At 46.0% G+C, this 12,345-nt stretch overlaps 1 protein-coding gene and 2 non-coding genes across 3 annotated transcripts in view; all 3 read right to left on the minus strand.

The window, feature by feature from the left end:
* Nucleotides 1–12,345, minus strand: part of LOC147270812 (uncharacterized) — a 31,354-nt gene that overhangs the window by 10,718 nt on the left and 8,291 nt on the right. The window lies entirely within an intron of this gene.
* Nucleotides 9,927–9,998, minus strand: trnaq-uug (transfer RNA glutamine (anticodon UUG)). Its single transcript has one exon. It is a non-coding gene; the product is annotated as a tRNA-Gln (tRNA).
* Nucleotides 12,082–12,154, minus strand: trnar-ucg (transfer RNA arginine (anticodon UCG)). The gene has a single exon. It is a non-coding gene; the product is annotated as a tRNA-Arg (tRNA).

Consider the following 12,345-nt stretch of genomic DNA (forward strand, 5'->3'; position numbering starts at 1 on the left):
TGAGAAGTAGGTCGCTACTCGCGCCAGTTGTGGTTTCGGACAGCCTCCGACCTGAGACCTAGGATCAGACCTACTTGGCTACTCAGACGCAGCGCCAGTTCCTGAATCAGTCACGTGGCCACCGCCGGCTTACAAGGCTTCCAACGTCACCACATACGTCATCAATACGCGCTTCACAAAACGAGAAGAAGACGCGGGAAGCTTTGAACACAACAAGGAAAGACGGAGAAGTCCGTGAACCCCCGGCCTCGGTCTTTGTCTCCTGAAGGCTGAGTGGCGCCGGTAGAACCTCAACATGTGCGCCGCGCAGCTGCTGCGGGTGTCGGTCCAGGAGCGGATCCTCGCCGCCGCTGAAGACTTCCTGCTGCAGCTGGGAGAAGGAGACTCAGCGGCTGGAGTCCCGGTGCTGAGAGCGCTGCTCACCGAGCGGCTGGCGGCGGCCGCGGAGCAGATCGTGGCTCTGCTGGAGGAAACCGTGGCGGAGTACGAGCGGGAGAACCGCCGGCAGAGGTTGCTGCTCGATGCCGTGCTGAAGCCCCGAGTCAGGCTGGACAGAGCAGGTGAGTCCCCGCAGGGACCTGCTGGGCCCCTCATTCAGTCCAGGAAGTGGAGCTGCAGCAGGCCCGGTTGTAGACGGGCATTTATAAGGGGGCAGACAGAAATGTGAAGGGGGCACATGATGGCGACTGAGGCGGGAAAGGATGTGGTGGTGTTGGGGGGGGGGGTAAGGTGGTTCTCTGGATCACTGTTTTTGTCATGTAATTGGATTTCACTTTGTCTTGGCTCCATGGTAGCGCACTAAGGACCTGGAGGGCTGCGTTCTGCTCCGCCTCCATGTTTACAATGAAAGGGGCGTGCGCTGCTTCCAAGAGTTTCCTGGTCAGCTGTGCAGTTGGCCACGCCTCCTGACGGGGAAAATCATGTAGTCTGAACACTCCTGTGTGCCAACAAATCTTGTGGTGTGAACAGCAGCCTGATTGAGCGTCGACGGTGTGAACAGCAGGGCCTGTCGCTAACAAAAAGTAGCGTAGTTTGAACAGGGCTTGAGCTTCTGCTGGTGGAACTCTGAGGGTCCCTGAGGCCCCAAACCCCTGACCAGGAGGTGGTGGCAGTCCCTCGGGGCCAAATTAAGAAAGAAAACTACAAAACCATTTCTCATCAGATGCCAACAACTAAATCTTGACATCTGCCTTCATTGGATGGCCTGTATCAAATATATTCAAACCAACAAGAACACTCGTCACTGTTGCCAATAGCAACAAAACTAAAAAGGGTCGGCCAGGTTATTAAAGAGAAATCCCTTCACCAAGTCTTGAAAACCAAAACTGATCAATAGAAAATAAATCAATAACATAGAGCATCCATCCAGATCTTGAGAACCAACAACAGAAATGATCTTAACTGGACGGTCCAATTCTGAGATCAACTTACAAAATAAAGTCAGACTCAATAAGAGCTCTCAATGTAGCCGATATTTACCAAACTGAAGGGTTGGCGTTGTGTTAAACCTCTTGTTTCTTCTTGTCCTGTTCTCAGCTTCTTGTTTGGAGCCCCTGAACTCTGTTTGCACCTGAACAGCTCCACTCTCCTTTCTCACCAATCCACTCCTCAACAACAGCCTCCTGTTTCCCTTTGCAAACTCTAACAAACCTCCATGAAGATACACACACACACACACACACACACACACAGCAGTGTGACAGAGATGAGAGGAAGCTGACACTGTATCACGCACCTTTTTCAGCAGATTTTTCCGCTCCTGCAGATCATTTTGTCAACTCTTAATCCAGTAATGTTGGGAGTCCATCAGGATTTGTGGGGTTTTTAACTTCTAAAATTTTGTGGAAAAATCCCAGAGACAAACTCCACCTTCAGGAGCCAGAAAGAAGGATTGGATTGTTTTTCTGAAGGCAAAGGTGGTCCAATCCCATCCATGATCCCAGACCTGCTCAGTGCCCCCTCAGATAAAGATGGTGGATCAAATCAGCAACAACAAGTCAGTAAAAGTCAAAGAGCAGGCAGCACAATGTTGGTGGGACTTGTTCTGATGATGGAGCTCCATTCTACCACCATCATGGATCAGACACATGAGGAAAGCTGTGGAGCAGCTGAAGGTGGTTGCTGCCAGCTGAAGACTACCAGACACATCAGGAGGACCAGGATGGTGATGCTGAAAGAGCAGCACAGGACTCAGGCAGCACACACACACACACACACACACACGCGTGTCAGCAGTCTCTCTGTGTCCTGCAGCAAGTCACATGATATGCAAATGAGTCCCGTCAGAATGAACCAACGTTACAGTCGCTTTAGGGGACAAAATCCAAAGGCAAACCTCCTGCAGACACCAGTGAAGCTCTGTTGTTTCATTTCAATGCAGTTTCAGTCCAGATCAGTGAGTCCAGAGCTGCTAGCTTGACAGCTAAACACGGAGCATCACAACACTCAGCAGGACCCTGGCTGGAGTTGTTCTGCCAGCTTGAAGCGACGTCACTCATGCAGCTCTTTGAGTGTCTCAGTGGTTCAGACCTCCAGTGCTCCAACATGAACAGGAACTTTGAAGACCATCAACCATTCATCAACAGCACAGAACAATGAGAAGAGTTTCCACTTCAGGCCATCACACTGTTACTACTACAATATTACAGTATTAGAGGTTTAGAAAGTTCACCAAATTAAGAGTAAAATGATATCATAGGCATTGACTCAGCTACATGTAGAATACAAATGCAGAGCCAGAAAACCTGGAGAGAACCCACGTAGGAACAGGGAGAACATGCAGACTCACACAGAAAGATCCTGTGCTTGAGCAGGGGCTCGAACCCAGAACCTTGTTGCTGTGAGGTGACAGGTTGAACCACTGCACCACTGTGCCTCCTATAATGGAAACTATCCAGGCCTTTTAAAAAGTTATTTTTGTTCACTGCCCAGCCGGCCTGGGCTGGACCGGCCATTCAAGAATTGTCCCACTTTTCCCAGTGGCCAGGATGTCCCTGGACCCCACACACTGACCAGGACACTGGGAGGCGGCACTCATGCTAATGGTAGCCAGCAAGTTTCTCCAGTCTTGTTGTGTCTGTAATGAGGGCCATTGTGTTCCAACTGAGCAGGAATGTAAAAACATAGAAGATTTTAATAGCTGAAGGCTATTTGGTGTTGTTAGAGTGGTTGAACCTCACCTTGTGATCATGAATGGACAAAACCATTCAGCAGAGGGGACCTTTGACCTTTGACCTGGGTGACCCAACGTTGATCCAAGCATCTGAAGCCAGTGTTTCTGTTCCCAGTTTGCTGACTGGTCGTCAGTAGCAGGATGTCTCTTTTATTGAGTTGATTTCTGTTTGTGTCTGTTGCTCCGCTGTTTCAGAGTCAAATGAAGAGATTTCTGATGTTGCTGTTTGTGTCCTGCAGATGTGGAGCAGCTGCTGGTGATTAAAGAAGAGGTTCCCCCGGAGCTGCAGGACCCAGAGCCCCCCCACATTAAAGAGGAGAGGGAGGAGCTCTGGACCAGTGAGGAGGGAGCACAGCTTCAAGGGCAGGAGGAGGCTGATATCACCACGTTCCCCTTCACTCTGGTCCCTGTGAAGAGTGAAGGGAACGAAGAGAAACCTCAGTTCCCACAGCTTCACCAGAGTCTAACTGAGGAGAACTTGAAAGAAGAGTCTCTGAGCAGCAGCCCAATTCATCCTCTGAAAACAGAAGCTGATGGAGAAGAGTGTGGAGGACCAGAACCAGAACCAGCCAGCAAGGTAGATCCAGATCCACTTGTAAAACCTGAGACTGAAGACCAGATGTCAGACTCTTCTGAAGCTGAGACTGAAGTCAGTGAGGATGATTGGGTCAGACCTGATAACACGGCCACCTCTGAGCACAAGGAACCCTTTGGCTCAAGGAGGAATTTGCTTCAGAAATTGAGACCAGGACAGGAAGTGAGTCATTGCAGCTCAAAAGAGCAAAAAGTAAAGACTGAAAGAGAATCAGAAATCATCAGGAACGTGACCTTTGGTCCTTCTGAATCTGAGACAGAAGTCAGTGAGGATGAGCGTCCCTTTAGGTGCTCAACATGCAGTAAAGATTTTAGGAACAGAAGGAGTTTGAATAATCACATGAGAACACACACTGGGGAGAAACCATTCCCATGCTCAGTTTGTGGCAGAAGATTCTCAGAAAAGGGTAATTTGAGAAGACACACTGGAGAGAAACCATTCCCCTGCTCAGTTTGTGGCAAAAGATTCTCAGAAAAGGGAGGTCTGAAAAGACACATGAAAATGCACAATGGAGAGAAACCATTCCCCTGCTCAGTTTGTGGCACAAGATTTTCAGAAAATGGGCATCTGAAAATGCACATGAGAACTCACACAGGGGAGAAGCCATTCCCCTGCTCCATTTGTGGAAAAATGTTCTCTGTTCAAGGATATTTGAAAAGCCACATAAGAACACATACTAGAGAGAAACCATTCCTCTGCTCAATTTGTGGCACAAGATTCTCAGAAAAGAGACATCTGAAAAACCACATGAGAACACACACTGGGGAGAAACCATTCCCCTGCTCAGTTTGTGGAAAAAGATGGTCAGACAGTGGAAATCTGAAAAAACACATGAGAACGCACACTGGGGAGAAACCATTCCCCTGCTCAGTTTGTGCTAAAAGATTCTCGGTAAAGGGACACCTGAAAAGACACATAAGAATGCACAGTGGGGAAAAACCATTTGTCCAAACATGACACTGAAGCCGTGACAAAAGAGTGGGAGACGCAGGTTGAAAGCCAATAATGAATGTCCATCCATCGTCATCTTCTGCTTATTCCTACACATTAAGGGTCACGGGGGGGCTGGAGCCTATCCCAGCATCAACGGGCGAGAGGCGAGGTACACCCTGGACAGGTCGCCAGTCCATCGCAGGGCCAACATAGAGAGACGAACAACCATTCACACTTACATTCATACCTACGGTCAATTTAGAGAATCCAATCAGCCTAGTCCCCAATTGATGTCTTTGGACTGTGGGAGGAAGCCAGAGTACTAGAGAGAACCCACACAGGAACAGGAGAACATGCAAACTCCACACAGGAAGATCCCGTGCCCGAGCCGGGACTCGAACCCGGAACCCTCTTGCTGTGAGGCCACAGTGCTAACCACTGCACCACCGTGCAGCCCCAATAATGAATGTATTTAACTAAAAAAAAATACAACAATAAATCAAAAATGGGCCCAGGTGCTTCCGACTAGGAGGAATGAACAGCTCCCCACCCTCCAGATACCTGCTGCAACACAAGAAACATGAAAGACACGAGATTCTGCGTGACTTTTCTGTTAAACCTGTGTTGAGAGCTAATTTGCAGTATGCAACCAAACCAGGTTACTTTTGGATGCTGCAAAAATACATCCCTGCAATTCTTCAAAAATAATTAATAATACAAGAACACACATTTGGTTTGTTTAGCACTGGAATTGTCCTTGAAGAGCTTCACAAGCTGGGAGAAGGATTTTAATCACTACTCTGGATTTTATTGGAGGCCAGTGCAGCGAAGCTAAGATTTGCGTGATGTGCTCTCTCTCCCTAGTTTCTGTCGATGCTTCTTGTCTATGCTTTATTTCTATGCGTGCACCTGCATTGTGGACCAGCTGCAGAGTCTTCAACCACTTGTTAGTACAGCCTGATAATAAAGTAAATAAAAATATATGATAATAAAGAGTCACAATAGAGCAGTGACATCACTAGATAATGTGTCTCTAAGGGGTTTTGGGCCAAGCACAGGAACTTCTGTCTTATCAGAGTTGAACAGGAACAAGTTATAAGTCATCCAGGCCTTCATGTCTGGAATGCATGCTTGTAGTTTGGATAACTGTTGGTCTTCATCTGGCTTTATTGATAAATATAATTGAGTATCATCTGTGAAACAATGGAAATGTATGGAGTGTTTTTAAATAATATGACCTAAAGGAAGCATATATAAAGTGAAGAGTATCGCCCCAAGCACTGAACCTTGAGGAACACCATGTTGGTTTGGTTTGTATGTAAGATTTATCGTTAATGAGTTAGGCTGGGTTTAAAAAATCGATTTAATCCATTTGAATCAATTTTCCTTTTCATGGTTTGATATCGATTCATAAAACCCACAGATCGATTTCCAACTCGCAGAGAACAGCCTGTGTATCAACTCTGGCAGTCTCGCGTGATCAGCGTTTGGCGCCAGTTTTAATGGAATTTGATCTCGCGAGAATTTACTACCAGTCAAGCAAACATGGCGGAAGGAAGCACAACCCTGAAGGCACCGGCGAGATTAAAGGCCGATGTTTGGGTGCACTTTGGTTTTAAGGACGGAGAAAACGACGACTTGGGGGGGGGGGGGGGGAGCAATATGCAACCTATGCAACGGGATGGTAAAGTACTGTGGGAATACGACAAATCTCCACTTGTCAAGACATCACCCAGCAGAAAACCAGTCGACACGGCTCAAACAACGCAGCCTGGAGCAGGTATAAGATAACCGTGGCTGACGAAGTTTTTATATGCAAAGACATTCGACCTTACAGCGTCGGGGAAACGACGGTTTCCGAGGTCTCATAAAAACTTTGGAGCCGCGCTACATTTTGCCGACTTGCAAACACCTAAGTGAAGCGACAATACCAAACATGAACGCAAGCTTAAAACAAAGCATCGAAACTTCGCTTCACTCAGCAGAGAACGTAGCATTGACTTGTGATTGTTGGACGTCAAGAGCAACAGATTCATATCTGACCATTACAGCTCACTACATTAGTGACTGGGTCCTCGCATGCCATGTTCTTCAAACCAGAGCCGTGGAAACCAGCCACACAGCGAGAAAACTCAGCGAACTGTTATTCAGTGCAATAGGCGAGTGGAAGCTTAGGAACAAGGTGGCAGCCATCGAAACTGACAATGCAGCAAATATTGTCCGCGCTGCGGAGATGACGGGCTTGTTGCACATTGGTTGCTTTGCACACCTTCTTAATTTAGCCTCGCAAACTGCGCTGAAAGTCCCTACAGCTGCACGCTTGCTCGGCAGAGTCAGACGCATGGCTGCATTTTTTTATCGTAGCTCTACGGCGAGCCGCATCCTCAGTGAGAAGCAAATGGTGCTGGAGCTTCCTGAGCACAAGATGGTGATTGACGTGGTGACACGTTGGAATAGCTCACTGGAGATGCTGGACCGTTTCCTCCAGCAGCAACCAGCCATCTCAGCAGCTCTGCTGTCACCTGAAGTACGCAGAAACGAGAAAGATGTCTGCACGTTGACAGAGGTGGACGTAAGAGTAGCAGAGGATGTGGTCAAAGCCCTTCAGCCACTGAAAGCAGCCACTCTTGCCACGTCTGAGGAAAAATCCCCGACTCTGTCCATCATTGCACCCTTGCATGCACAACTGTTGGAAGAGATGCGCTGTGTCCCCCAGGATTCAACAGTCATCAAAGAGGTCAGGACAGCAGCAGACAACAACCTCAATTCAAGGTAAGCTTAAAAAGTATGTAGGTGAATGCGTGTGCATTCATGCACGTTAATTTCCAATTAAATTACATTTAAGTGATCAAATATATCTTTTCAAGGTTCGTGCCTTGAAGGACAGGCTCTATGTTGCTTCAGCGTCAGACCCTCGTTTCAAGGCTCTGCCTTTCTTGTCTGATGAGGCCTGGAACCACACATTCTCCCGACTGGTGACTGAAGCTTCTGTTGTGGCACAGGCGGAGGCTTCTAATGTAAGTCATTGACACCAAAAAAAACCTTATTTCCTACAGTTTTTGTACTTTACTGTATTCATCTCAAATTTAATTTGTCTTCATTATTTTAATATTAAGCAGTTGTATTCTAAATTGTGTTCCAAGTGTCTTTCCAGATCATTTTCTTGCTATTTTCAAACAGCAAACATCTGCTTTTGGTGGAAAAGAAGAAGCTGTGCCTGATCCCGTTGAAGATGTTGCTCCACCAAAGAGACCAAAGGAATCCTCTGCACTGATGTCTCTCCTAGGGTCAGCCTACATGCGGAAAGACACAGTTACACAGAAAACTGTATTTGAAAAGGCCCAGGATGAAATCAAAATATACAGGGAAGTAACACCCATTCCACTCTCTGAGAATCCTCTCAGCTGGTGGAGAACACATGCAAAGCAGGATCCCCTATTGGCCCACCAAGTAAAACGGTACCTTTGTGTACCTGGTACCAGTGTCCCGTCCGAGCGGGTTTTTTCCACCACTGGGGATGTTGTGACGGCAAAAAGGAGCTGCCTTACTCCTCAACATGTTGATCAACTCCTTTTCATGCAGAAAAATCTTACTCTCTCCAACAAGTAAGAAAAGGGATGACAGGTCTTGAAGTTTTATGGACTTAGGTTTGTGATTATTGTTCAGAAGTTTACAAGATCTTTTTTATTCGTGTGTCAAGAAAACCCTTTAAGGAGTAATTCAGAACTGTTTAGACTTGTAAATACTTTTCTTTTTTGCATGAATGAAAAACAAACCAAACCCAAACAGGAAGTTCAGAATGCCTGGAAAACAAGATGGAATGTCACCACTTGTCTGATGGTGTTTTTCAGTTTACATTGTATGTTTCAAATATACAGACCATGTTCCAAAAAACTGAGATATTGGCGCTATTTTAATTTGCCTACATTTATTTGAGTCAACAGATGGCTGTTAATTCTGTTCTGATGCAGTTGTCACAACCATTGTAGTGTTATTGCACAAAAGCTGTGAGACAGTTGTAGCTAAGTGAGTGTCCTGTTTATGTGTGTCATCTTTGGAGAAACTTTATTTACAATGTCTATCTTGTAATTTATTTCAATTTGATTTATATACATTCATTTTTTGTTGTTGTCAGTCACTTGGTCAGGTTTAATAAATAAATAAATGGACGTTGAATCGGATTGAATCGTGAATTGAATTGAATCGGACCTCGGAAAATCGAATCAAATCGATTAGGAAAATCTGAATCGATACTCAGCCCTACTGACTGGTATTTGTTGTTAAACTGGACAGTTTGTCTGTTGAAGCTCTTTAAGTTGATCTGGTTGGACACAAATCTTAGCCACTCAGATGCAGCAGCAGAAGAAGCTGTCATCCACCCTGACAGTCAGAGCATCAAGTCAAGGAAACATCAACCATCTTGTAGTTCCAAACCTTCACCTGTCAGATTCAGCTACTTCTTATTGTGGGATTTTAACTTTGAACACAAACAGTGTCTCGACGCACGATGGCCCAAAAACGGCCCGCATCCCGATTGCAGATCAGCACCACACCAGACACAGGATTGGTCCAGTTCTGATTTTACTTCAGTATTTGGCACCTTCGGATGTTCGGACCGAATCCAGTTAGTTACACACATTTTCATTTCACCTTGGATTTTGGAGCTTTCGGGTTAAAACCTGTATTTCATGTGTGGGCCACAACCGCCATGTGTGCACCACAGCCGGATCAGGAAGCTTTCAAACGGATCTGGCCCAAAGACTCCTGCTATCTGGGTAGTGTAGATGCCAATGTAGTGGTTGGGGAAATAGTCTCTGAGAATCCAACTTGAAGGTCCTGCTAAGTGTTGTGATGCTCAAATGTTCTGTAAAATAGTTGGACCCTCAGCAAAGATACTAGATTAGGAGTTGATGGAGTCGTTGCAGATACCAGGGTCCAAAGTCCAGCTTGAACCTGGTTTGTGCAGTTCTTTGTCAAGCTAGCAGCGATTCTTTCTTTTCACATGGCCGTGTCTCCTGATGACTCAGGACCAGTTGATGTCCATTTACCTGTCATGGTGACAGAGAACTTTGTCCAGCTCAACCAGGACAAAACTGAGGTCTTAATTGAAGGTGGTGGCAGCGTTGTTAGGGCCTGAGCCTCCTCCCAACCAGCCACAGCCAAGTAGCACGAGTTGGCCATAGAAAAATGCAATTCCTCTTTCAATGTCCGTCACAGACTTGCTGGAGGCTCCACCGAGATTTGAACTCGGACCACTGGATTCAAAGTCCAGAGTGCTAACCATTACACCATGGAACCAGTTCAAAAAAAAAAGACATGAGTGAGAAAAATTATGGCGCTTATCATGTAGGAGTGACTACAGTGGTTGTCTGGTTTAAATTTTCACGAACATCCATCCATCCATTCATCCATTGTCTTCCGCTCATTCCTGTTAATGGTTGCAGACTCCTTTTTCATAGCTGGAACCTTCCTCTTGTGTCAGCTTCCTGTTCCCATCTCTATGTTAACGGTCAGTTTTGACCCACGTCTTCAATCAGCTGTCAAATAAACTAAAACAATTTTCTATCATGGTTCAGGTTAACAAAATCCTCATCAACTTCTCTGGTCCAATCACATTTATGTTGGCACACAGAGAACAGATCTAGAGTCAGAGCTGAGACTTCAGTCTAAGCACCTTAAGATGGAGGAGAAGAAGCCCTGATTTCTGGGTCTCAGTCTTTTTACTCTCTTGGCTCCACCCACACAGGGCAGGAGAACATCCTCATAGTGAGTCAGTGTTTTTCCATGTTTAACCAAATCAGCTCTCAGTGGTTAAGAACAGGTGAGTTAGTGAGTGTGGTTCGTTCTAATCTGATGTCCAAGCTGCAGGAAACAGCAAAGCCAAACAGTACAGAAGCCTTTCAGCATTCATGCAGACTGGAAAGAGGCTGAAATGCTCCCTGCTTCTGGAAGGAGCAGAGATGGAGCCAGAAAAAACACAGAATTTACCCAGACTCTGATTTGAACTAGCAAGAGACTCAAGCTGGTCATGAAGTATGATTGGCTGCCTCTTCGTAATGTCATTCACACACTTGTATAATCAGGATGTGAGCTGAGGGGTGGAGATCAATGAGTCCTGGAGACGTTCAATAATGTCCACAACTTTGGCACCAGGAAGACAGCAGGTGATGGCACCTGGGAGTTCAAAAGACCTGATGATTGAACCACCAATCACAAGGATTTCAGCCTCCATTGTAAACAGAGAGTTTAGATGAGAGAGAACCTGCTGTCAGCCTCACCAGTCAGGGCAGTGGCAGAGGCAGCAGAGTTGAATGAAGCAGGATCACCTGGCAGGTCTCAGCTGGGGGTGATGACATCACTGGCCTCAGTCCTAACCAGTGCTCTGCCTAACAACACGGACGATGGTGAGAAACCAGTAGAAGCACTCTGAGAGTTGGAGACAGCAGGAGAGAGACCACGACAGAGTCACCCATGGGAAACTGTTGGATCCACTCAGGACAAACTGGACAGACACAGATCAAAGACAGAATTGATGATGATGTCATCAGGGGGCTTTGATGGTGTCTTTATTTGTACCCAGAATTCTGTCTTTGATCTCAGGAGGACATGAAAGAAACCCAACTGAGGAAAGTAGAGGAGAACATTCAGCTTCATTAGAAACACTTGAACTGTTGAACAGTAGAATTTGTTTGAAACAGTTTACAACACTGAGTGACAGGATTGAAGAGGGAAGAGTTTTCTACTTTAAATTTAATTCTAACTTTGAACTGGGGATGAACATTTTTAGTCGTTCATATTCTAACATACAGAGGAAGTCATGTCATTCCCTTTTTTAAAAAAGAAAAACATGTGAAGCTCCTCCCCCCAGCTCCAGATGGACAGACAGACATGAGAGTGGCCAGGAAGCAAAGAAGTGTTGTGCTCCTCTCCAGTGCTCTGGTGTTGTTGTGCTCTTCTCAGCTCCATCATGAAGACCTGCTGGCACTGGGCGCTGGTGGAAGTTTGCAGCTCTCACTGGAAAGTCCTGAGGCTCCTCCCACTCTGAAGCAGGCAGTTGCTCCCAGCCAGCCCACACTTTCACTCTCTGGTGTAGGAGTGAAGAACAAAATCATAATCAAGAACCATCACTGTTTCATTGGGGCTCCTTTCTCCTTGTTCTGATACAGAAACTCAACAGCTTCTATCATTGATTTGACAGGAAATGTTGATGACACACTGGGATTTTTGTTCTCCTGCTGTCACTGTCAAGTGCAGCTTAACATGAGAGGCAGCAGGATCATTCATGTGTTCATGTTTCCAGCAGACAAGGAGGGAACCTGGGAGGAATTCAGTGACTTTGATCAGTGGTTCTCACTTCATCTTCTCAGTATAAAGTTTAAAGCGAGCTGGCCAGGAGTTGAACCTAGAATCTTCTGATCCGAAGTCAGACGCGTTGTCCATTGCGCCACCAGCCCTACAGAGGGGAGGTGCTTATACAAAAAGAGTCAACACCTTCATTTGTATGTCAGAAAATTTCAATGATATGGTGGCATTTTCTGTTTTTGTGCTGTCTGATTGTCTAAATATCAGGTTTAGATCATCAAATTAACACTGGAACAAAACATAATAAACATTAATTATTTAACATTCAAAAAAAAAAAGAAAG

This window comes from Aulostomus chinensis, chromosome 1 (assembly GCF_037954235.1).
Source record: "Aulostomus chinensis isolate RoL2024-O1b breed Wild chromosome 1, RoL_Achi_v1.0, whole genome shotgun sequence".
Classification (NCBI taxonomy): domain Eukaryota; kingdom Metazoa; phylum Chordata; class Actinopteri; order Syngnathiformes; family Aulostomidae; genus Aulostomus; species Aulostomus chinensis.